The sequence below is a fragment of the Musca domestica genome, unplaced genomic scaffold, assembly GCF_030504385.1.
Source record: "Musca domestica strain aabys unplaced genomic scaffold, Musca_domestica.polishedcontigs.V.1.1 3, whole genome shotgun sequence".
Classification (NCBI taxonomy): Eukaryota; Metazoa; Arthropoda; class Insecta; order Diptera; family Muscidae; genus Musca; species Musca domestica.
Window position 1 is genome coordinate 16564589 of NW_026712299.1, and position 27516 is coordinate 16592104.

General features: G+C 35.1%; 1 long non-coding RNA gene across 1 annotated transcript in view; it reads right to left on the minus strand.

Moving 5' to 3' along the window:
• LOC131803387 (uncharacterized) overlaps positions 1 to 27516 on the minus strand; it is a 67046-nt gene that overhangs the window by 16900 nt on the left and 22630 nt on the right. The window contains exon 3 of the long non-coding RNA XR_009342556.1: positions 14820 to 14845. This is a non-coding gene — a long non-coding RNA (uncharacterized LOC131803387). The remainder of the gene's footprint in view (positions 1 to 14819; positions 14846 to 27516) is intronic.

A 27516-nucleotide genomic window follows, 5' to 3' on the forward strand; every position in this document is an offset into this window, starting at 1 on the left:
ATAACCAATTTAATAGAATTTAGTTATTTTCATAAAGTGATTTCATGATTTCACCTCGGTAACTTCTCACATTACCAAATAAAGTACCATTTAGTACAATTATAGTACGCATATCAAAAAACATCTCCTTCGCTCAACCATAGACACCAACAGTGACATCAATATTAAAATTCAGCATTTCAACTCAATTCCTTCGCCCTATACCAAATTTAGTACCATTTAGAAATGTTATACAATTAAAGGATGCATTTCTTTACCACCGCCTGATCTCAACACACAAATACCATCAGTAGTCTTAACATCGAATTTTAGAATATCAGCTCTATACCTTCCAAAAATACCAAATCTACAGTACATTTAGTACTTTTCGAATAATTATAGTACACTTTTGCAAAATGACCGTCTTATTTCAATTCCAGATACTATCTATCTATCTATCTATCTATCTATCTATCTATCTATCTATCTATCTATCTATCTATCTATCTATCTATCTATCTATCTATCTATCTATCTATCTATCTATCTATCTATATATCTATCTATCTATACCTCAACACTAAATTTAAGGATAGCAGCCCTATCCCTTCATCCAATGTCAAATATAGTACCATTCAGTACTTTTCCACAATTATAGGACACATTTCCGAATCCGATTCCAGGATACACATAAACAGCGACCCTTATATCCTATTTGGATATCGGTCACTATCGGTTCACCCACTACCAAATTGCACCAAATATAGTACTATTTAGTACTTTTCGTGCAATTATAGATCACACATTACCAAAACCACCCATTTATCACAAACCTACCATCGCCCTAATTTTTTTTCAAATTTAGTACCATTAATTAATTAAATTAATTACTATTTAATTAAATTTCTTAACCTTAAACTTCGATTTCCAAAAAAACCTTTTGGCATCAACCCTGCACTCCATCAGTGACTCTCATTCTTGTTAGTACGAGTTTACAAAAACCCAGCCTTATCCTTATAATACACGAAAATATCAGTGATATTTTCTCAATTGGAGTTATACCTAGTTCTGATTGACCTTTTAAAAAATATCATTCAAAACAGTCTTAAAACCACAAGGATTATTGTTCCCTGAAAATATGAAATGAAAATGAATTTCTTTATATTTTTTTCCTTTAAAAATGTTTTCATTGCACTATTTCAGAGAACAGCAATTATTAAGTCCCACATGATTACCCTAAAATTCTTTAAAAAAAAAAAAATCTTAAAAATGTCATGATTATAGAACGGTTGAGTGTCAGAAAATATTGATCATTGTCAAAAAATCCCACGATAATAGCCCCGCTAATTATTCAATAATATATTTGAAAAAAATCTGCTATTGATGCTCTGTTATTCTTTCAAAAATCATTTAAATGTCACACTTAAAGCTATTTTTATAATAAATAATCCTAAATGTCCTTTGTTTTTCCTTCTAAAAATGCTCTCAAAAATATCATGAATATGGCTCTGTCAATCGTTTTAAAAATATTTATAAAACCTTCAGGAACACAACGACTAAGTCTTTAACATGCAAAGTCTTTAACTACAAAATCTATATTAACATCATTATTGGCATATTTTTCTGCGATTTTTTTAGATTTTATAATTTTATGCCAAGGGGGCATTCTGAATTGACAAAATTTGTCAAAATCGGTCTTGCCATTCTTGAGATAAAAGCATTCTAACTAACATCCTCTTCCTTTGTATATATCCACATTGTATATAGTTCGCTATATATATCCGATATATTTACTATCGGCATCTATGTAACGGTCAGAATTGACCTGTTCGCCTATTTGTGATTTCGCCGGGATTAAAAATATTCGCGGTTTAATGGAAAATTTGACTTTTATTTAACACAAATGTTGTGGCCTATTTCACCCTCTAAATATTACCCGATGACCATCGAAATTGGAAGACTTCTACCCAGCCCTATGCTCTAGCCCCATGCTAAATTCCGCTGTGATTGGTCTATAATTGCGGAAAATCAGGATTTTTTCAGTTTTTGGTCCATTTTAATCCCTAAATATTATGCGATCATCTCCAAAAGAAATAGGGTTCTATTCTGACCCTAGTCCCACCTCCATTCTAAATTTCGTGAAGATCGGGCCATAATTGCGACCTGTAGAGTGATTACAAATTAAAATGGACAGACGGACGGACGGACATACATAGCTGGATCGACTCAGCTCGGCGAGATAGGAAGATCCATATATACTTTCCTATGTGGGAAACCAATATTTCGTGGTGTTACATAATTTTTGGCCCAATTAAACTTATAATACCCCCAACACATAGTGTTGTAGGGTATAAAAATCGTTTCTTAATGTAATTAAGCATTCATTTCACGTTTTTTTAACTTCCGAAATGAATGTTTTCCACACGAATTCTAACTTTAGGCAAATTCTTAATTTTTTGTGTTTCAGTGCAGCTTTTTATACCCTCCACAAATTGGAAGGAACTTGAAAAATTAAAAAAAATAAATCAGTCGAAAATGCCGCTCAAATGAAACCCTTTATAGGGAATATACGATATCGTGGATCTATATAGACAATTCTGTTTCAGGGGGTAAAGTACTTGGAAAGAACTCCTTGTGAAGAATTTCAAAGAATTCTATTTAAAATGTGGTAAAAATCGTAAAAATACCGAATATCGGGGGCTACCGTTGTATGGGGGCTATACGATATCGTAGAAATATGTAAACATTTCTCTTCCTGGGGGTATAATTACAGAGAAGGAACTCCTTGTGTGGATTTTCAGATAATTCCATTGAAAAATGTGGTTAAAATCGTCCAAATATCGAATATCGGGAAGTACCGTTACATGGGGGATATAAGATATCGGGGACCGTTTTGAAAGGTCGAAAGAAAGAAAGGTCGTGTGCATTCTCCTATCAATGCATGTGATAGATTTCTGATAGATGCTTATGAAAAATATTGTCTTTACAAAATTGTCATTCAGTTTTAAAAGTATTTTTTGAAAGAATTGAGCCCCTCTTTACCAAAAATTACAAATCACCAGATAGGTACACTATCATACTGAATTGTAGATTTACTTAAATCTACACATTGAAGCCATATAAACGTCTCGAATGAAGCATGTCTTCAATACAGTGCACCCACCACACATTCGAACACATACATACATATTTCTAAAACCCTCCAGTGCCTTTGACCCTTCTATTTCACAACACTTCCCCTTCGTAAAACACATGAACACAAACGAGCATAATTAAAAAATTATCAAAATTGTGTCATAACCTCTAATAAATGACACATTTTGCATTGTCTACAAAAAAAGAAAAAAAAAACAAATACAAGTGCAACCATTTCATATCTACTGCGCTCTCATGACAAAACATGCTCATACCACAGCAAGTTCTTACATCCATCCACCCACACGACAGGCCGACAGACAGCAAGTAGTCGGAAATAACAAAACAAACTGAAACAAAAAACGAACCAACGAATTGTAATAATAAAACTACCTCAGCTGCAGGAAAAAATTACCTCATCATATTCATAAAGCGACACCAACATAAATACACCGAACAACGATGGCCTTCCCCTACTTTAAACTGCAAGCCATGCAAGTAACTACCACGAGAGTGGTGCCACAATAAAAAGCTAAACTTCAAACAGCTAACAGGACTTTTACCAAAAAAAAAAAACAAAGAACATAAAATGAATGAGATACCCACAAAAGCGACCCGAACATCGGAGCTACCCCAACTTTTGACGAACATGGTGAATGACGATGATGGTCAATGGACATAGTGTAAAATACGACAAAAAAAAAAAAGAAAACACTGAACGAACTCTAATTCATTCGTGTGAGCCCTTTGGAGTGAATGCGTATGTTTGGTTGTGTATTATGCAGGAGAGATGGATTTGAGTGAGAATGTTTTATGTTACTGAGATATGAGTTAATTAGATGTTGTTTACGTAGAGTTGCCGTTTAAGCATACAGTTGGATTGAAAAAACACTGTTTCGGTATTTTTTTTTTTTTTTTAATTCTAGGCTAGTAACAATTAAAAGAACCTATGATTATTGGAAAATATTCCTAAAAAAACTGACTATTATTACTCATATTTCAAGACAATTTCTTCAAGAAAATTATGATAAAAATGCTAAAATTATTATCTCAGTGACAGGTTTCAAGTCATTATTTTTTTTAAATTATTTAAAAAAAATCTATAATATCTCATGTGGTATTTCAAAAATATTTTTAAACTTGATAATAGCTCTGAAATGTATTAAAAATATAAATTTTTATAAAATCCCGATTTTATCCTTGGATAAAATATTCATCTAAATATATTAATTATATACATTTCGGAATTTTTAAAATTTTGATAATATTCTTAATAAACAAATTCCAACAAATTACCTTTTCAGAAACATTCTTCAAAACATATTTTCAACAAAATCATCATTATTTCCTGTATAACAACATTCTCAGAAAATGTACGATCACATTCTGAAATTAAAAACCAGTAAAGAAAGTCTTAAAGTCGGGCGGGACCGACTTTATGATACCCTACACCACTTTGCTAATTTAGTAGGGCTCCACATAACAATTAAAAGTTTTTATGGGAGAATTCAATCACACACTCTATGATATAATATAATTTAAAGTTCAAAAGACTTAATATGCCGAAGCCTTTTAAATTCGTACTTTTATTGCCCATTTGATATATATGGGAGCTATATCCAAATCTGAACCGATCTGGATCAAATTTGGCAAAGATATTTCTGAGCTGTATTTCATATATTTCCCTGAATATCGTTGTTACGGAGTGCATATTACGGCTGTGGGTAACAAATATAACAAATCGGATAAACAATATATATGGGAGCTATAGCTATATCCGAACCGATCTTCACCAAATTAGACATACTAGCTTCTAGAATCAATTCGGTTGTAAGTGCTACATTTCATCCCGATTGGGCAAATATTAGACGTTTGGTACACAATAAAAGGTAAATCGGACGAAGTTATATATGGAAGCTATATCCAAATCTGAACCGATTTCGATAAAATTTAGCAAAGGTATTTCTGAGCTGTATTTGTAATATTTCCCCAAATATTGTTGTTACCGAGTGCATATTACGGCTGTGGAGGACAAAAATAACAAATCGGATGAACAATATATATTGGTGCTATAGCTATATCTGAACCGATTTCGATCAAATTTGGCATACTTATTTTTTGGCCTAATTTGGTTGTATGTGCAAAATTCCATACTATTCGGGCTGGTATTACACGTTTCGTGCACAATAAAAGACAAATCGGACGAAGATTTATATGGGAGCTATATCCAAATCTGAACCGATCTCGATAAAATTTAGCAAATATATTTCTGAGCTGTATTTGTTATATTTCCCCAAATATTGTTGTTACCGAGTGCATATTACGGTTGCGGAGGACTAAAATAACAAATCGGATGAACAATATATATTGCAGCTATAGCTATATCTGAACCGATTTCGATCAAATTTGGCATACTTATTTTCAGGCCTTTGTTTACAAAAATACATGGACAGACGGACGAACGGACATGCATAAATCGACTCAGAATGTGATTCTATGCAGATCATCAAAAGGAACTATGGGTCTATCTCGTTTCCTTTTGCCTGTTACAAACAAATGCACAAAGACATAATACCCTGACCACCTTGTGGTGTAGGGTATAAAAACACCCATTATATCATTGAAATCCTCGATTGCATTCTGGTGTTTAAAAAGTCCACTATTACATCTTAAAAAATACACGATAGTATTTGAAATTGGTGATAATCGGATCAGATTTGGATATAGCTCCCACATATCTTCAACCGATTTCGGGTTAATTGTGCACCAAATGGCCAATATACGTCCAAATAACCTCTATTTCGTAACACCCCACCGAATTCAACAAATTTGGATGAAATGTCCAACAGATTGGTATTCCGAGATTTTGGTGGTCATTGTGCGCTGGAAATTAAGCGAAGAACATCATTTAGTAACCATTCTTGGGTGGCGCATGCTGAGTGCGATGGTGCTAAGTCCTGTTGGAATGTGCAAGGTCTGCGGCCAAAATGTTTGTTTAATACACCCTCCAGAATATTTTCGCGATAATATTCGGCATTTATTCTGATGCCACGGCTGTTACGGCAGCCCACACCATCCCCATGGCCGGCGCTTGAGTTCTGGTGGCCAACCGAAGGTGTATATTTTCAGCTGACCTCTTTGGCCAGTAAATACGATCATTTTGTTTGTTAACAAACTGGTAAACAACGAATTTTTTCTCATCGGTGAAAACCAAATTCGTCAGTTCACCACCTTCGGCCAAGCGAAGCAACTCTTTAGCTCCTATGAGTCTATATTCTTTCGGTTGCGGTGTAAGTTCTTGCCCGACTTTTGACTTTTCCCTACTGGTTTATATATAGATTAATGCTGATTACTGCGGACCATCCCTAAAGAATATATCCTTAAGAAGTTGAAGAAAATCTACAAAAATAAGCTATTTTTCAAAAATTAATTTTTAAATTATGCTTAAAAATCGAAAATAGTACTGAGATTTCTTTTTTTTTTTTTTTTTTTTGAGTTATTCCGAGTTCTTTTTGACCATCGAAAAATATTCCTCAAAGTGGTTAGGATCGGGAGTATGGCTTTGATAATTGTTTCAAAAATATTTATAAATTTTATAAATTGTCTAAAAATCTGCAGAAAACTTAGTCAAACTATCCACGAATAAGGCTTTAATAGTCCTTCATAAATTTTACCCACACCTCACAAAATATTCCTAAAAGAGCTGATGACCTTCAAAACTATCCTTTAAAAAATCAACCAGTCAGTCCCACTTCCAAGACAAATAATCGCCAGAATGCGAAATCTTCCAAAACAACCTACTTCATTTCATTGCCATTTTTGCGACTCAAGAGTTGACAACATTGCCATTTAAAATGGAGCACAACTCTCTTGTGAGACCCTTGAAGCTAACACTCACAACAAGAATGTGTTGACAACCTCTAATGGGGAGAGTTCGGTTCGGTGGCGTCGTTCGCAGCGGCAGCAGCGGCAACATTACCGGTATTACAACTTAGCTGCACTGTTGCTTGCTGCCGCGCCATTAACTCAATGCCAGTGTCAGGGTATTGCAAATGAACAACAAAAAACGAGTCTAGTCGTGTTGACACAAACAAATCAAACGAGAATAAAAAAACACACACCAATGCCGTTGTGTCGGTCTGTGTGTGTGTGTAAGTGATTACTTGATGTTGCTGTAATTGTCTCACGTCATTGCTGATGGCAAGATGGCAGTAAATGGCAAAAGACGAACAGCAACAACAACAACAGCAAGAAGAAGAGGAAGAAAAAGGCAGTATGCCGCACCGCCCTGGCAGTCAATGCAAATGCAACCAAAGTAGGTACGATGTGGCACAAAAACTCCCGAGGTGGTGGTGTGGGTGCATGCACATGTAACGTAACGTGTAACCCTCTCTGTCTCATGCACTCTCGCATGCATTTTGGAATGTCCACAGTGCACTGTTGTAAGTGGCGGTGGCAGGCAGAGACTAAAACAGGTTGAAACCAAAATATAACTCTTTTGACCGCTGTGTGATGACGGAGTCGACAGCGGCGGCATTGTTTTTGTTTGCTGTTATATATTCGCTATGGTGTTCCGATCAAAGCAGCAGCAACAACAACAACCATTAACAATATGGGGTCGCTTCAACCTCGTCGTAGTCCATGGTCGTGCTGATATGTATTACGGCAATACACAGTCCGACAGCCTGCCAGCCAGCCAGCCAGTTAGTCAGTCATTCAGTGCACATATAATCAACTGAAAGAATGTACTTATGTATGTGAATCATTGTTGTTGTTGTTGGCATTGTTGTTGTATTATCAAATACGTATGTAAATATGTACGTCAATCCGTACATATATTTATGTGCAAACGTACGTACGAACGCTTGACTGTATACAGACAACACGTTGTTATGTAGGTATGAATGAATGATTGTAATGCGAATTTTGTTTGTCTTCTGCGCGTTCTTCTTGTTTATTCGTTCTGTACGTATGTACATACATATGTACATCCATAGGAAATAACAGCAAGCAGACGTGCAGAGTTGATTAACCTTTCAACGTTCGGATTTTACTTCAGACAGAATCGCAGCAATGGCAGTAAACGAACAACACAGCGACACAATGATTGTGATGATGACGATGTCGACACGACGGCAGCGGTGCGGACTTGAGGGGGGTACAATGAAACGAAAACAACAATATTCAATTTATGCTGAGTATCCGTAGCCTTCTGCCTCTTCGAATCATTTGTTCTCTCATCGACCAGGCAAGATGTTGTAGGCTGGTAGTTATGAGAATTTCAAGATGTGATAGTCTGATAGTACATCGAAATTCACAAACAAATGCACGATGATAGCTCTGACAATCCTCACACTGTAATTAATAATGTTTGATAGTATTTCAAACATATTAAAAAAATTGAGGGACTAAATTTGAGATTTTCGGGGTTTCCGGGTCTCAGTCTGAATCGATTTCTACTAAATTTGGTGGAGGTATTTTTATACCCTACGCCACACTGCGATATAGGTTATTATGTGTTTAGTCATTTTTTGTAACATGCAGAAAGAAAGGATACCCTAGTTTCTTTTGATGATCTCCACAGATTCACATTCTCAGGCGCTTTATGCATGCCCGTCCATCTGTCCATGTATTTTTGTAAAAAAAGTTCAGATCGAATTTATTCTCCGATGGAGATGAAATTTTCCACAAATACTTTCATTGGCCCAGAGACAAATCCAATTATATAAAGAGATTGGGCGCCATATGTGTATTATTCTTCCAAATTGAGTGAATTTCGGCACAACCGAACGAATTCAGCTTAGAATCAATAGAATCAAATTTGGAGGAAATCGGTTCAGATGTAGATATTGCTCCCATATATAAGTTTCATCCGATTTGGTGTTTAAGACCCGCTTCCAGTCTTTATAAGCACTCCACAACAATGATATTAGGTACCAGATATTAGATATAGCTCAGAAATACCTCTACCGTTTCAGATCTGAATATAGCCCAATATTTATCTTGGTCCGATTTAAAGTACACTGTATGTATTGTGCAAAATTAAATCAGTCGAATATATATATTGAAGCTATATCCAAATCTGGGGGATCTTCATTCGGAAGCCTCTCATTATAGGGCACATCACATGAATGCGTTCTATCAATACTGATATAGCTTGTATCGATATATGAATTATTCAAAGGCTGCGATAAAATTTACCCTAAAAGTTGTTGCATACCTCTACGACTTTATAATTAGTTGGGTATTTCCATAAGTCTTTTCTAACTTAATGCAGGGAAGACAGCTCCAAGTCATTGTAATATAAATGAATGGAGAATTCTATAGTGCTACCTACCTGTATTCGGTATTTTGATGATTTTAGCTACATTATTCACCGAATTTTTTCGTATTTGAATATTATAATTTTTTAAGATTTTTAAGTATTTTTAAGATTTTAATAAAATTTTTAACGGATTTTATATTTTTGAAAATTGCCGAATTCGTTCCAAATGGCGGAAGGTGTTCAAAGTTCGGCCGGCCGAACTTACATTTCTATTCTACGTTATGCTATTTTTGCGGGGATGTATTCTACGATTTCAGTCACTTTAGCTGAAATATGTGCCCAGAACCATCTAAAATCAGCAGTAACCCCTATATGGGATTTATGTGAGAATTTTTGCAAATTTCCCTTTTACGAGAACTCAAGGAGACAATTTACAAACATTTAGTTTGAAGGCAAAATCTTATAATTACCAAAATCAAGAGGCACCACAAGAAGGGACTGCAGGAAGGATTTGTATCCTTGTTCTCTTAAAATTCGTAATTATGTCTTTTCTAGTATTTCAAAATATTCTTAGAATCGTTCCAAAAATATTTTTTTAAAAACCCATGTATAGTCCTTCAATAAATAATTATGAAAAATCCATAGCAGTACTTAAAAAGTTCTTAGAAAAAATGCGATTGTCCCCAAACAATAGAACTTAAAAAATTCTAAAAAAATTTTTTTTTTTTTTTTTTTTGATCACCCTTTCGAGATAAATTCACAATGCTGGCTTTTAAACCCCTTCAAAAATGCACTTTCCTAAATTACAGCCCATAAAAATATTATTAACCAGTAAAGAAAGTCCTAAAGTCGGGCGGGGCCGACTTTATTATACCCTACACCACTTTGCTAATTTAGTAGAGCTCCAAATAATAATTAAAAGATTTGATGGGAGAATTTAATCATACTCGCTATGATTATAATTGAAATTTAAAGATCAAAAGACTAAATATGCCGAAGCATTTGTATCTTTTAAATTCGGACTAGTATTGCCCATTTGGTGCAAAATTAATGTGAAATCAGATAAAGATATATATGGGAGCTATATCCAAATCTGAAGCGATCTCGATAAAATTTGGCAAAGATATGTCTGAGCTGTATTTGATATAGTTCCCGGAATATCGTTGTTGCGGAGTGCATATTACGGCTGTGGGTAACAAATATAACAAATCGGATGAACCATATATATGGGGGCTATAGCTATATCTGAACCGATCTTCACCAAATTTGGCATACTAGCTTCTAGACTCAATTTGGTCGCATGTGCCACATTCCATCCCATTTGGGCAAATATTAGACGTTTGGTGTACAATAAAATTTAAATCGGACGAAGTTATATATGGGAGCTTTATCCAAATCTGAACCGATCTCGATAAAATTTTGCAAAGGTATTTCTGAGCTACATTTGATATATTTCCCCAAATATTGTTGTTACATAGTGCATATTACGGCTGCGGAGGACAAAAATAACAAATCGGATGAACAATATATATGGGAGCTATAGCTATATCTGAACCGATTTCGATCAAATTTGGCATACTTATTTTCAGGTCCAATCTGATCGTACGTGCAAAGTACCATACTATTCGGACTGATATTACACGTTTGGTGTACAATAAAAGGCAAATCGGACGAAGATATATATGGGAGCTATATCTAAATTTTGACAGATACAATTTCAATAGGGTTCGTCCTTGGGCCAAACAAATGATTTGTGCAAAATTTCATCTGGATAGGGCAATAAATGCGAACTGTACTTTGTTTACAAAAATACATGGACAGACGGACGGACAGACGGACGGACATGCATAAATCGACTCAGAATGTGATTCTATGCAGATCATCAAAAGAAACTATGGGTCTATCTCGTTTCCTTTTGCCTGTTACAAACAAATGCACAAAGACATAATACCCTGACCACCTTGTGGTGTAGGGTATAAAAAAAAGATATGCACGATTCCAACTCTGAAATTCCTTCCAGAAATCTTTAAGAACTCGATTATAGTCTTTGCGAGCTATTTTTGAAGACATTTCTAAAAAATCCAGGACTATAGCTATAAGAGTCCATAACAACATTATTTAAAGATCACGATTACAGTCGAATAGCCCTCTAAGACATAGATACGCAATTACATTTCTAATAGTTATCTATTCTTTTAAAACCGATGTTCCATCTCTGATAGACTTTTTTAATCTCATCAAAATTTTAACCTTAAATCAATTTTCCAAGAGGCAAGTTTGCCTCTTCGATTAGCCCCCCTCAGCTTTCCAGTCCATATCTTTCACATTTAAATGTAACTGAAATTTAAATTAAAATTACAGCATCGTCCACAAATTCCACATTTAATTAAACTTCAGCGAAAAGACATCGCGTCACAAGCCAAGAATTCACTTACCAGTTTCGTTTTTTTTTTTTTCTTATTCCTTGGACGCATTTCTTCAAGTCTCGCTCTTCTTGTCTTCTTCTTCTTCTCACTCGACGTGTTTTGTGTTGTCGTCATTCTTTAAGTCGGCTGTTTGACTTCCTTTTTCTCTGTTTGTCAAGTATTGGTGCACGCGTGTATGGTAGGGTCTCCCGTCTGATCACCCTCCCTCCCGCCACCTCTTCATAACCCCCTGGTCAACGTCATTATCCACAGTGTGTACGTAAAATTTTTTGCTTTGTCACGATACTATTATAGGTACTACCAACAACAATTTTTTTTTTTTTTGTTTGCATGTGTTGGTGTTTGGCGTAGCAAAGAAAAACACAAGGAACAAAATAGCAATAACAAAATGTTGCACAAGTCTCTCGTAATGTTGTTTTTGTTGTGGTTGTTGCTGGCACTGCCGCTGCTCTGCCCATTCTATGCGTCAAATGTTGGTGTGGGTCATGGTTTGCATGCTACGAAGAAGAAAGAGGCTTGACTCGATTGTTTTTTTTTTTTTTTTTCTTAGCGCACAGACACAAAATATATATTTAGCTACTATGCCACTATAACAACAATAGCAGCAAACAAGAAAATGGAACTTTGGCAGCAACTGTTACAGACAACGAGGAGGTTTGTTATTCTGCTCATTTATTTGCCTGTTTTTGTGGGAAGGGGAGTTATTTTTATATTGGCCCCATATAAAAATGTCTCGTTTTGTTTTGTGAGATTTGGGGTGTTAAGTTAGTTTGGATTTAAAATTTGCAAGAATTTGCTACTGTATATTTCGAAAAAGAGCAGAGATTTATGTGTCGCTTTTTTAATTGAATTCATTTAATGTGTTGTCTGTTTTATCAATTTCCGAAATCTGAATTTATTTCATTATCAACACGTCAACCATGCATCAACACCATATATACAGACACAGGAATATATATAGCTGTATATTTAGTAAATATTTTTCATTTAGTTGCTGGCCCTATTGATCTTTTGACATTGCAAACTTTCATTTATTTGTAATCATTTCTGAATGGATATTAAATATTTCGAAAATATTGAAATTGATATGTTCCAGTTTCTTCAGATGTCAGTGACAGACATTTGTCTGGTCATATTTTCTGTCTCTTCTCTGATAGTAATTCTCATTGAAAATATCATAAAGAATCCATTGTTCTAAATATTGATCCTACGAATTGTCTATATACATATATATCTGACCTAAACGACGTGTCAGATTAGTTCCATACCTCCTCCACTACATCTACATATGTAAAACAGCAGTAAAATAACGGACTGACCACGAATCAATACCCAGATGAAATGCCTGAAGCTAGATCTTAAACTTTTACACGAGGGTCAGTCCAAATGTATAGGCATGAGATAAGGTTGTTTTTTTTTTTGGAAATTCGTATATACAGGGTTGCCCATATTCGACGGACCCATCTGTCAACGCCATAACTTTTGACAGAGATGTCACATCGCTTAATGACAGACAGCGTTTGAAGCGTCAGTCCAAGCAGATTTTTACCATGAACCAATACACGCCACGCGAAATAGTTGAAATTTCCATTCAACAGAAGAAGTCAATTGTGAAAACTCAACGTGCTTTTAAAACATTAAAAAATGTGAGAAGTGCGCCTTCTAAGAACACCATTAAGAGTTTATACGAAAAATTTTCGACTGGTAAGGCTCTTTCTAATCCGAAGAGGCCATATAAAAGTCGACCAAGGCGATCGGCCGAGAATATCGCTGCCGTACGAGCCAGTGTTGAGAGGTCCCCAAGAACATCCCAAAAACGCCGTTCTCAGCAGTTGGGCATGGCTCGGTCCACTTTACAACGGATTATTCGCATTGATTTGCATTTGTTCCCGTACAAAATTCAATTGACGCAAAGAATGTTGCCTGTGGACAAGCCTCGTCGATGGGAATGGGCCCAAAGGGCCCAAAGGTCCGTCAAATATGGGCAACCCTGTACTATATTTGGTATTGTTTGAATAGCTAATGCTTAGAATCTGAAATTTGATATTAGGATCGTTGTTCATGTGTAGTCTTCACATATGGAAGTGATTTTGGAAGTGTATATTATAATTGTACAAAAAGTACTAAATGGTACTATATTTGGAATTGGGTGGATAAAATATGGATAAAATAACGAAATTTGATACATAGATATAGATTGTAAATTTTCAGTACTAAAAAGGCCTTACTTATGCAACGAATTTAAAATATTATGTCGGATTATTCGTTGACGAAGTAACAGACACTTGCTAGTCATATTCAAAATTCCTTAAAATATTTTTTAACTGTCCACTATTATATCCTGATAAAGCATAGACAAATAAAAGTATAGACTAAAAAGTTGTCTCATCTGTTATCTTCGAAAAAAGTGCTTCAATAGATGTCGTTCATGCTGTAAGAGAGGTTCAGTAGACTCACTCAATTCTCTCAAAATACAAAACATTGAATATTTTTATGATTCATTATTATTTATTAATTAAAAACGAAACAGTAACATTGTTTACTTTTACATTATCCAAATATGTCGTGATATATAAAAATATAGAACTTAAATAGCAGAAAAATGAATAAATTGTTTCGATGTCGAGTAACTTCAATAGCCCTGAGTGACTTAACTGGCCCAAGATCAACCGTAGTGTCATCTGCCGGAAGGGGTAAATTTTAAAACTTTTTAGTCTATACCTTTATTTTTCTATGGATAAAGTGTTAATTTTCATTTTCTTCTCTATTTTAGTTTATGTTACCAAAATTGTACTTTCTGGTATACGGTAAAAGATAACATCAAAGACTTCTGGAATGTCTATATTTTGCTAAAAAAAAGGTACAAAGGGTACAAAAAATTGTACTGTTTTTGAAAACAAAAAAAAAAAACTTTAAAATTATTAAATGACGAATAAAAAGACGTTTCAAAAAAAATATTTGTTCGAGTTTTGAAAAATATTTGGATGGGAGATTGTAATGTCAAACATACTTACCACGCAGAATCGGAGTGAATTTTTTCCTAAAACGAAATAAATAAAGAATAATTGATAAAATTGACACTTATTTAAAATCTTTAAAAAGTAACTACAATTGTAATCGATTTAAATGTAAATATCGCTAAACAGAAATATCCAGGGATATAAGTTCATTTCGCAAAAAACTGATTAATCAAGAACCACTTTCTTTCAAAGTCTTCACAAGACTACCGATTTTATGTATTATGAAGAGTTAACGGAACCATAGCTCTGGTTCCCTTAACTGAGCTATGGTAACTGTAATGTTGACAAAGTTTGTTTGTGTCCTTTCTAGTTAAATACGAATACAATATCTTAATGGACATCAATTTTACTTCCTTTCCCTCTCTATGTACCAAATTTAGTGCCATTTGGTACTTAACTTATGGTAAGCATTTGCAAACGTTTATATTTACACTTCCAGCTCTGTTATAACACTTCGTAATAAATTTGGTACCTTTCGTACACAATATAGCACATATTTCCAATAACTGTCCTCTCTATTTTGTATCATTTAGTACTTTGTTTCATGTTATATTACGGGGTTCTGAATTCAGATTTTTAGGCTGCTTTTAAGGCCGCTTAGTCACTATGTCAATATTTACAATTCTACTTATTTTCCTACGCTTTACACCAATTTTTTTTACCATTTTTTACGCTTTATACCAAATTTCTACCATCAATATCATACTTGTGCAGTAGAAAATTCCAAATTCGAAAATCACCTCCGTGTATCGATTATACATTGATTCTCATACCAAGATTATACCTCTATCCGTTCCCATAATTCCTAATACTACCAATTTTAAATCATTTTAGTACTTTTGGTAGATTTATTATTATACCCTCCACCATAGTATGGAGGGTATATTAAGTTTGTCATTCCGTTTGTAACACCTCGAAATATATATTTTATACCCCACGAAGTATATATATTCTTGATCAGCATAAAATTCTATGTCGATTTAGCATTGTCCGTCCGTCTGTTGAAACCACTCTAGCTTCCGAACGAAACAAAGTGGGTTGATAAAATTGTACTCAAATATGAATTATGTCTGCAGGACTTTTAGTATTAAATATGGGTCAAGTAGTTCCACGTTTTGTATTGTATTTGGTATTTGAAGTTCGTAATGGGTACTTCAACCTATGACAGAAAATTGTCTGTGCAGGTACACGTCTTCATATAGCCCTCATGTACAAAATACTTTGTACATACTTTTGAGTGTGATTGAGGCGCTGGGAAAATGAAGCAATAAAAAATAAATGTTCTCAAATTAAATATTTCCCAGCCGCCATAAAATATCACATGTGAAGAATTCGGTGATCTTGTGCGCTGACGCATACGATAATGTGAGAGATAATAAAGGTTATGACCCACACGCACATATATTGATGCGCTTAGTAGATGCACAAGACTACTTGAATGATATGTCAAGCAGCCCTGCAATGTTCTCCATTCAGTATTAGAATAGATAAGAACAATAGTGTGGCTGCGACTAGGTTAAGTTAGATTAGTTTCAGTAGTACGTAAGGAGCATATTTTAGAAATAAAATCAGAATTGAAATAGCACCCTAACCATTCGGTCGGTTTTCTTTTCTCATTCACCCCATATAACGGTTCCTCCCGATATTCGGAATTTTGATGATTTTAGTGACATTATTAACCGGAATTGTTTCAAATTTTTTTATTTGGAATTCGCAATGGATACTGCAGCCTGCAGCCCCCATATAACGATACCTCCCGATATTCGGTACTTTGATGATTTTCGCTACATTATTCACCGTTTTTTTCAAGTTTCGCATTTGAGTATTGTAATGGCTTATGACCAAAGTTACCTATGCAGGTCCACGTTGTCTTATAGACCCTACTATAATGGGTACATTCGGTATATTTAAGATATCACCAGAATTTTGAACGGATTTTATTTTTTTGGAAAATTGCTAAATTCGTTCCAAATAATGGATGGCATTAAAAGTTCGTCCCGGCCGAACTTACAGCTTTCTTACTTGTTCAAATTCCTAAAATATTCCTTTGGTTTGCCTATCTTACACTCTTATTTCAAATTTAAGATTTCCAGTTCATTCATTTCCCCAAATATCAAATTAAATGCCATTTAGTACTTTTCGTATTTTTTCGTGTGTTTTTCAGAATGTATCAAACTCATCTCACGAAAAATCAAGATTTTAGCTGTATCCATTCGCATAATATCAAAGGGTACCAAATATAATACAATTTACAATAACCCAGCCTTATCCCACCTCTAAACACCAACATTGACCCTCATACAAAATTTCAAAATTTTAGCTCTTTCACTTTCACCTGAACGTTGATGAATAGTCAGCCAGTCTCAAAGGAAATTCTGGTGAATAAAAAGACGCGCTAAGCTCATAAAAAAAGATGAAGGAACCATATAGTACAGGGTTGCCCATATTCGACGGACCTTTGGCCCCATTCCAATCGAGGCTTGTCCGCAGGCAACATTCTTTGCGTCAATTGAATTTTGTACGGGAACAAATGCAAATCAATGCGAATAATCCGTTGCAAAGTGGACCGAGCCATGCCCAACTGCTGAGAACGGCGTTTTTGGGATGTTCTTGGGGACCTCTCAACACTGGCTCGAACGGCAGCGATATTCTCGGCCGATCGCCTTGGTCGACTTTTATATGGCCTCTTCGGATTAGAAAGAGCCTTACCAGTCGAAAATTTTTCGTATAAACGCTTAATGGTGTTCTTAGAAGGCGCACTTTTCACATTTTTTAATGTTTTAAAAGCACGTTGAGATTTCACAATTGACTTCTTCTGTTGAATGTAAATTTCAACTATTTCGGGTGGCGTTATTGGTTCATGGTAAAAATCTGCTTGGACTGATGCTTTAAATGCGGTATGTCATTAAGCGATGTGACATCTCTGTCAAAAGTTATGGCGTTGCCAGATGGGTCCGTCGAATATGGGCAACCCTGTATATCTTCAGCCTATATCCGTGTGGTTTAACATATTTTGACCTGCGTGAGATACCAAAGAAGTGGACAAATGTTCTCCATTTCGCATCTGACCTAAGTCTGATAAAATATGACAACGTTCCACTCTATTCCACTCTTTTCTGGAGGTACCAGAAACAGTGAATCGGTGTATTCCAAACCCCTCTTTATCTAGTACTGATAAAAGTATTGGGATGTGCAAAATTTGAAGAAAATCGAATACAAATTTATGCGACCGATATATCCCATATTTACATTAGATCATTATTTATGTATAAGGGCTATCCATATTCACAATTGTGACTCCTTGTAGGGATGGTGCCATAAGGAGTGGGCCGATAAATTCTATATTTGGTTGGTAAACATCTTGTGATATACAAAGTTTCAAGAAAATCCTTCACTTAGTTTTTTTTTTGTTATGAGAATTTATACAAAATTTTGACCCTTTGTTGGGGGAGGTACCATCAGAAGTTGGCCGATATATCCCATCTCCTCACTAGATATTGTATAGGTATGATGTAACAAGTTAAAAATAATTTTATTGTATTTTCGTGATTTTAATCATAATGGAAGGTACCAGAATGAGTTGTCCGTTCTTTTCGTTCCTGAAATCAGATCTTGTGTTGGTAGAAGTATTGGGATGTGCGACATCTGTTATTTCACATCTTATAAGAGATATGATATTTCAAATTTTGATACATAATATGGGAGAGGTATCGGATGTAGTGGACCGACGTTTCCCATTTCGCCTGTTAACACCTTGTGGAGGAGGTACTCGAAGGATTGGATCGATATAGTTCATTTTCACTCCTTACCTAGCACTGATACAAATAAAAAGATAAAAGGCAATGTTTGAACAATTACTTGACTTTCACCTTTTTTTGGGGAGATATCAAAAAGTGTGGACCTGTATTGCCCGATCGATTTATATTTTATAATATACAAAATCAGCTGCTTCCTCCGAGAGGTATACTACGCAAAAGTCGGCCAGACAGACGAACGGACGGACCCCTAGTTTGTCCAAAGAGACATAGTGTGTAAAACTACTATTTCGAAGAGGCCTCTCTGCACGTATGGCTCAAGGTATGGATGGTCAAACTTCCCACAACGAAAATCGACTTCGAGGCTTTTCAATAGCAAAGTTCAATCATGTCGAAGTCGAATTACGTATTCCTAAAAAGTTTTTTTTTTGTCGAAATAGTAGTCTCTCCAATATTGAAAGATATTTGCAACGTCGTTGCATAAACAGAATTTCTATTTATACAACGAAAACTGAATCCTTTTTTCTTATTGATGTTCCTTAAACAAACTTTTCCCTTTTAAAATTCCTACCAGTCTCCAAAATATTTTGTAAATTATATTATCCTCTGTATCCTTACATAAAATTTTCTCTCATGGTGGGATCCCTTTTTTTATTATTATTTCATTGTTGTTGTAGTGTATATCTTCCTTTTTTGAAAAAAAAACAAAGTTTTGTGTTCCCATTTTCCTGTGTGGATGCGTGCTTTTGAATCGTTCATTCAACTTTGCTACGTTGGTTGGTTGCCTGCCACAAAATGATTTGTTGTTATTTCTGCTTGCCCTTTTTTCTCTCTCTGGTTTTCTTTCATATTTGCTGTTCCTTTACATGCAGCAACATTGTTTCATTTAAGTCCGAAGGCAAAACGAATCCCTTTTTGATTCCTTTAATTTTTTGCTGTCCTCCATGTATGGAGGAAAATGTGTTTTTTTATTGTTGTGATTTCTTTCTTTTGGCATGTTTGTATGTGTGTGTGAGTGCGTGTCGTGGGAGAGAGTATACGTTACGTTATAATGATGCTTAATTAGGTTCTATACGCCTTATCCCAATTTACTATGGTTTTTTGTTAAACAAAGTCGGATATTAAATGTCGGATGTAATGCAATAGAGGGGGTGGAAAATGTGTTAATAATGTGTTTTTTTTTCTTTGTACATTTGTTTGTGACATGGAGATGGAAGCGAGATAGATCCATAGTTACTTTTTAGGATCTTCTTAAAATCACTGTCTGAGTCGATTTATGCATGTAAGTCCCTCTGTACGTCCGTCTGTTCATGTATTTTTGTGAAAAAATACAGGCCGCATTTATTGTCCAATTGAGATGGCATTTTCCAAACAATAATTTTCTGGCCCAAAGACTAACCCCATTGAATTTGGTGAGAACCGGTTTAAATTTAGATATAGCTCCCATATATCTTCAACCGATTTCAGATTAATTGTGCACCGAATAACCTTTATTTTGGTACATCGCACCGAGTTTAGTCAAGAAACAAGTACATTAAATTTGGAGAAATTCGATTCAGATATAGCTATAGCTCCCACACATATGTTTCATCCGATGTGGAGTTTAAGTCCCTCACATGCGTAATATGCACTCCAAAAGAATGATATTTGGTACCAGATAACTCATGGATTTCAAAAATACCTCTGTCAAATTTTGTCGAGAAGGGATTAGATTAGGATGTTTCTCCTTTACATATATTTATCCGATATTGTGCACCAAATGGCTAATATCAGTCCAAATGAACTGAATTTCGGCACTTCCAACGGATTTCAACCTAAAAGCAAGTACATAAAATTTGAAGAAAATCGGTTCAGATAAAGCTATAACACCCCACATATATGTTTCATCCGATTTGGGGTGTTAAGTCCCTAACATGCATAATATGCACTATACAACAATGATATTTGACCCCGGGCTTCAGATACTTCTCGAAAATACCTCTACCAAATTTTATCGAGATCGGGTCAGATTTTTATATAGCTTCGATATACATCTTTATCCGATTTTACTGGTAGCGTAGCCCGACGTCAAGGAAATGGACGGAAGATAACAGCAACATCAGCAGAAATGGTTCGAATAGTAAAGAAGCGACTTGATCGAAACCCGCGTCTCAGTGGCCGAAATATGGCTCGTAAGCTGAACATATCGCAATATTCCATTCGGCATATATTGAAAAATGAGCTCAGGGTAAAGCCATTGAAATTCTAAAAAGTGCAAGAACTTACACTGCAATAGAAAGAAAATAGACTCAAATTAGCTGAAGAGTTGCTTCGCTTGGCCGAAAGTGGTAAACTGCTGAATTTGGTTTTCTCCGATGAAAAAACATTCGTTGTCCAGCAGTTTGTAAACAAACAAAATGATCGTGTTTACTTGCCAAGAGGCCACCTGAAAATGTGACCCTTCGGTTGGCCCTCAGAACTCAAGCGCCGACCATGGTGATGGTGTGGCCCGCCATAACAGCCGATGGTCGCTCTCCGCTCGTATTAATCGACCGTGGCATCAGAATAAATAGCGAAAATATTCTGGAGGGTGTATTAAAGCCTTGGGCACGCAAACATTTTGGCCGCCTACCTTGGACATTCCAACAGCACTCAGGACCATTGCACTCAGCATGCGCCGTCCAAGAATGGTTACAAAATGAGGTTCCTCGCTTCATTTACAAAAAAAATCTCCGGATACCAATCCGTTAGACTATTGTGTCTAAATTATTTTGGAAAGCAAGGTTGGCACTAAAAATACCAAAGTGTCGATCACATTAAACAAGCACTTCGCCGGGAATGGGCCAAAATACCGCAGAGCAACATTCGTGCATCCGTTTGAAGGCCATAATTCGTGCCAAAGGTGACCAATTCTAACAAATCTAAAATTTTATGCTATTTCCGACATTTTTTGCTTTCATTCAATAAAATTAAAAAAATGTAAGAGTTATTGCGTTTGACTTTGTTGCATTTCTTTTTATCCCACCCTGTATATGTTTCATCAGATTTGGGGTTTTAAGTCACTCACAAGCGTAAGTGACTTAACAACAATAATCTTTTTTACCAAATATTAGATATGGGCCAGAAATAAGTTTTTAAAATTTTATCAAGATCGGTTCAGATTTTGATATAGCTCCCATATATATCTTAATTGGGTTTCAGGTTTATTGTACACCAAATGGCTAATATCAGCCCAAATGGAGTGCATTTTGGCATTTCCGACCGAATTCAACCTGGAAGGAAGTGCTTCTAATTAGGTGAAAATCATTTCAGATATAGCTAAAGCTCGCATATACACGTTTCATTCGATTTGGTGTTTAAGTCCCCACTTTCGTAATATGGGCTAGAAAACAAGGATATTTGTTACCAGATATCAGATGAAGTCCAGAAATACATCTGCCAAATTTTAACGAGATCGATTCAGATTTTTAAATAGCTTCGGTTTTCATCTTCATCCGATTTTTAAGTTATTTCTCACCATATATGTAATATCAGCCCAAATTGTATAGATTTTTTTTTCATATTAAACCGATTCTAGTGTAAAACACTTCCGAGATCAGCAATATCACGTATTACCCCCAGAGTACCTGTACGAAAATTTATCAAAACTTGGTTGAAAAATGTTTATTGAGCATTTAAAGAAATATATTATTCAGGTGAAAAAAAAAATCTGAATTCCAATGCTGAATATTCGAAAGTTTGTATCATTTCTCATTTTTTTTTTTATTTTATTTTCTGTAGCATTTACCTCTTTCTTATTTTCTTTCTGATCTCAAGGGTGTTGAGTTATTTATGTTTCATCCTTTTTTGTGCATGTTTCATTTTTTGTTTTTTTTTATGAAATTCGCGTGCATCTTATTATTAATTCAGAACAAAATAATCGTAATTGTTGCTGCTTCAGCTTCAGCTTCTACTTCTTCTGTTCTGGTTCCCGAATGGCATCTTTGTTCTGTTGTCTCGTTTATTATCTGCTGTTGTTTTATTTTATTTAGCGGTGATATAAAGCGACAAAAGGAAGCACCAAAGCGACATCGAGCAATAAATTTCTCCCTTGATAACTTTGTTGTTGTTATTGTTTATCGTGGCTCTTTGATGTTTTAATGGGGGGAAGTACAAGAGAAAGGATTGCTCTGTGGATTGGGCCAGTTAGGGGAACGTTTTAAATATTTCAAAGGGATTTGGAATTTTCCCCGGAGTTTTGAATGTTGGAAGAATAATTTTGTTGTGTATCTGTCGAAAAATTTATGTTTTTTTTTTTTTTTTTTTTTTTTTTTTTGAAATGTAGGACCACAAATTCCCGCAAAATTTGAAAAAATTGTGTATATAATTATTGTAATTTTTAATTATTTATTTATTTATTTTTTTTTTTTTTTTTTTTTTGATCATTGGGACAACAATCGTATTTTTAGATTCAGTCTAACGCTTGGTCACGCATTTTTAGTACTCAAAAAGCATAATTTTTGACACAATTTTTTAATCAAAAATTTATACATTTTACTAATTTTTTTGCCTTTTATATACAATAAAATTTTTTTCTTTTTCGGACAGAACAATACGAAAATGTTTACGTTTTGTACCAAAAAGTTCTTAAAATCTTTAATTTTGAAGTATAGTACCATTTAGTACAATTTATTGTTAAACATACAAACCCAGCTCGTCCTCTCAACTATATACACCCAGGGTGAGGATTTCAGCTCTATGCCAACACCCAATACCAAATTTAGTACTATTTAGTACTTTTCGAACAATTATCCCTTTAAATATAAAATTTCAGGATTTGAGCTCTTTAATTTCTCCCATTGCCATATTAAGTACCATTTAGTACAATTATAGTGTAATTTTCCAAAACCATCTGCTTTTCTCAACAACAGACACTCACAGTGACATCTATATCAATTTTCAGGATTTCAGCTCTATTCCTTCACGCAAGATAAAATGTAGTACCATTTAGTAGAATTATTGTACGCATATCCAAACCCATCTCCTTCCCTAAGCCACAGACACCAACAGTGACATCGATATCAAATTTCAAGATTTGAACCCTATTCCTTTCTTAGTAGCACTTAGTACTTTTCGTGCAATTATGGTACAAGTTTCCCAAACTACCTCCATATCACAATTCCCAACAGTGACCTTAATATCAAGTTTCAGAATTTAAGCACTGTAATTTATTTGCAAACTTTAGTAGCATTTAGTACAATTATAGTACACGTTCTCAAAACAGCTACTTCTCTCAACTATAGACAGCAAGAGAGACATCCATATTAAAATTCAGGACTTTTCGAAACGTGTAGTACACATTTCCAATACCAAATTCAGGAATTCAGATCTGTAATATCACCCATTTCCAAATGTAGTACCATTTAGTACAATTATAGTACACATTTCCAAAACCACCCCCATATACTCCAGATACAAACAGAGGCCTAAATATCAAATTTGAGGATTCCAGCCCTATAATTTCCCCATTACCAAATTTAGTACCACTTAGTAAAATTATGGTAGGAATATCCAAATTAATCTTCATCTCTCAACTACTGACACCAACAGCGGCATCTATATCAAATTTCAGGATTTCAGCCCTATTCCTTCACTAATACCAAATTAGTACAACTTTCATAATCCCAGATTCCAACGGAGACCCCAAAATCAAATATGACGACTCCAGTCCTATTCCTTCACCCGATACAAAATTTAGTACGATTTAGTACTTGTCGTAGAAATATAGTGTACATTTCTAAACCACTGTCATATCTCAATTCAAACCACCGCCAAAACTAAAACACAGATACCATCAGTAATCTTAATATCAAATTTCAGAAATTTATCACGGTTCCTTTGCCTAATAACAAATTAAGTACAATTTAGTACTTTTCGTACAATTATAGTACACACTTCTGAAACCACCTCCATATGTCAAGGCTACACATAAACAGCTATCCTAATACCAAATTTCAAATTTCAAGCATTATATGTTTCACTCAATTCCAAATCGTACCAAATATAGTACTACTTAGTACTTTTAGTACACATTTCCAAACCCACCTCTTTATCACAAACCGCCAATACAAAATTTTAAAATTCCAGCTTCATCCATTCACTCTAAACCCAACAGTTCCAAATTTAGTACAATTTAGTACTGTCCGCACACTTAGTACACATTTCCAAAACCAAACCCCTCCCATTATCAATTATGATTTCCAACCTTGATTATCATACCGAATTTCAGGTTCACATAATACCAAATGGTGTCATTTTAGAAGTTTTGCACCATTTTGGAACTTTTTGTAAACTTAAAGTTCGAATATCCAAAAATCCTTTGGTTCATCTATCGTGCACTCCATTACTGACTCTCATTCCAAATTTCCAAAATCTATCTCATTCCATTTGTCCAATACAAGGTATTCAATTTTAAGTATAATTTAGTACACTTCTTTTCCGAATTTCTGAAAACCCAGCCTTATCTCACCGTACTAAAATATTCAATTGTTGGTGCTTTTAGTATATTTCCAAAGGAACAGCCAATTCTCACGCCTACAAAAGTATTCAATTTTTAGTTCTTTTTAGTACTTTTAGTACACTTCTAGTCCGGATTTCTCACACCTACCCTGCAACATTGACCCACATGCAAAATTTCAAAAAATTTACTTCAGCCGTTCCTTCTGGGCGTTGTTTCTCAGTCAGTCAGATAAACGGACATTGACTGAAGGTATAAATCTGACAGCGAAACCTACTGATATCTTTTAACTTAAGACCTATTTTCTCGGATTTTATTTTTTTTTTTCAAGGCCATAAGAGAAATAACAGCACGTCTGGCCGTTGTAATTACGCTACCTTTCGAAAAAATTGCTGATATATATCCAATTCCGACGAATATTATACAAAAGACGTACAATAAAATTGAAATCGGACGAAGGTATATATGCGAGTTATATCAAAATGTTAACCCATTATTGAAATGATTTGGAATTTTTGATCTCAATCGGAAAATAAAAGTGACCTGTACTTTGTTTATAAAATTACATGGACACATGGATGTGCACAAATCGACTAAGAATGAGAGATCATCAAAAGGAACTACGGTTCTATTTGGTTTTCTTCTGCATGTTACAAACAAAATCCACAAAGACATAATACCCTGTGCCTCAACGTGGCGTAGGGTATAATAAACCTACTAACCCTGGCCTCTCTTCGAGAAAATGTACTTGGCTCATAGAAATTACTTTACAAACTGCAATGGTACCTACTTAAAGTCGTATACAAGCAAAGTAGGCACCTTCTTATTCGCTTGATATTCTGCAGAAATGTGTAAAGTACAATTTACAGAGAGCTTCCACCACAAATCATTGTGGAAAAGAAATCTGCATTACTGGATGTCATCAATGGGAACAGTAACATGAAATATTACCCCGAAGAAGATGGGGGAAGACCAGAACTGAAAGTTAGGCATATTCAAGGCAAAGTTGTCTTGGTTGTTTGTACTTGCGCCTTAATCAACATCGGCAACACCATTATCATCAGCCTCATCCTCATTATTGTCGAGTCGCAGCAACGCAGCGCTGCAGCCGTAGCTGCTACACAACAAACCAAGATGCAATTTCAACAAAGGTCAATGACACGCAATGTAAACCCCACTGTAGCGAGCTCTCCCTCTGTACAAGAGCAGAAAGAAAACACAACACGCACACATACACAAACAACGATTCACCAACTCTCAGCACTCAACTTATACAGTTTCACTCAAATGTGTGCAGATTAAAAAGGGGAGCATTTTTTCAAAGAGCAACCCATTCAATATTGTGAAGAGAGCCAGAGAGTAAATAAACAAAATCTGCAAGAGTTGTTTTATTTACTGCACTGAGATTTCAAACTCTCACCACTCATTTGGATGTATTTCTCAAAATCTTTGTGTGTGCAATATAAAGGGGAAACTGTTGGGTGGTGGTATGCATTTGTGCATTTTGTTTGCACCTACCTTTCTCGTAGTTGTTTTCGAGAGAGACAATGAGAGAGAGACGCTACAAAATGTTGGGGAATGTGCATTGGAATGCTTTTGTCCTCGGATTGGTGCTGCTGCATAATTGTGGCGTAGTATTGTGATTTTATTTTTGTTATTATTCTGTAGGTGTGTATGTGTGGGTGGGAACGTTAGGGTTTATTTAGTGGCGCAAGTACTGGAGAGTAACTGGAGACTATATTGCGTACTTTGTTTGATAATTATAGAATTGTTTATAGCTTTTATGTGGTCAGATAGTAAACTTTTAAGAAACACATCGCAAATTTGTATTTCCACTCGTTACTCGTTGAAATCGAAATTGTATATTTGTGAATAAAAAGCGCTGCAATATCTGTTAAAATATCGAGTTATTGTATATTGTACTGATTTGTGGTCGCCTAGCACAACTTTTCTCCCATACAATAACGAATTTTCCTATTTACTCGTTACTCGCTAATGTTTTGGAAAAAAATGTTTCTTTGAATATCCAGCCAGTTTTTCGAATTTTGAAAAAAAAAAAACCGACACAATTGAGCACAAACCTAGCAGAATTTAGCAAAATTTTCATTTTTTCGAACTTCGAAAACAATACAATTCCAACGGACACCACGTCACCAAAATTCCGAACATTATAGTCCCCGTTATATGGGGACTACTGTTAAACGTGGACCCATTAAAATAATTTTCTGCAAAGAAAAAAATAACTGTTAAGAGCTTCACATTTCCAATTTCAGGAAATGCTATTGAAAAACCTGACCGAATTCATGAGGTTCATTTTGAAATCGAATAAAAAACACATAAATCGATTTGATCAAAACTTGTCAGACAGACGTTATATATCACTTGATACGGCCATAACGTACCTCATCGGACCAGGACATTTCGAGTCAATCTAGGAGTGACCGTCGTTCTGTCTGTTTGT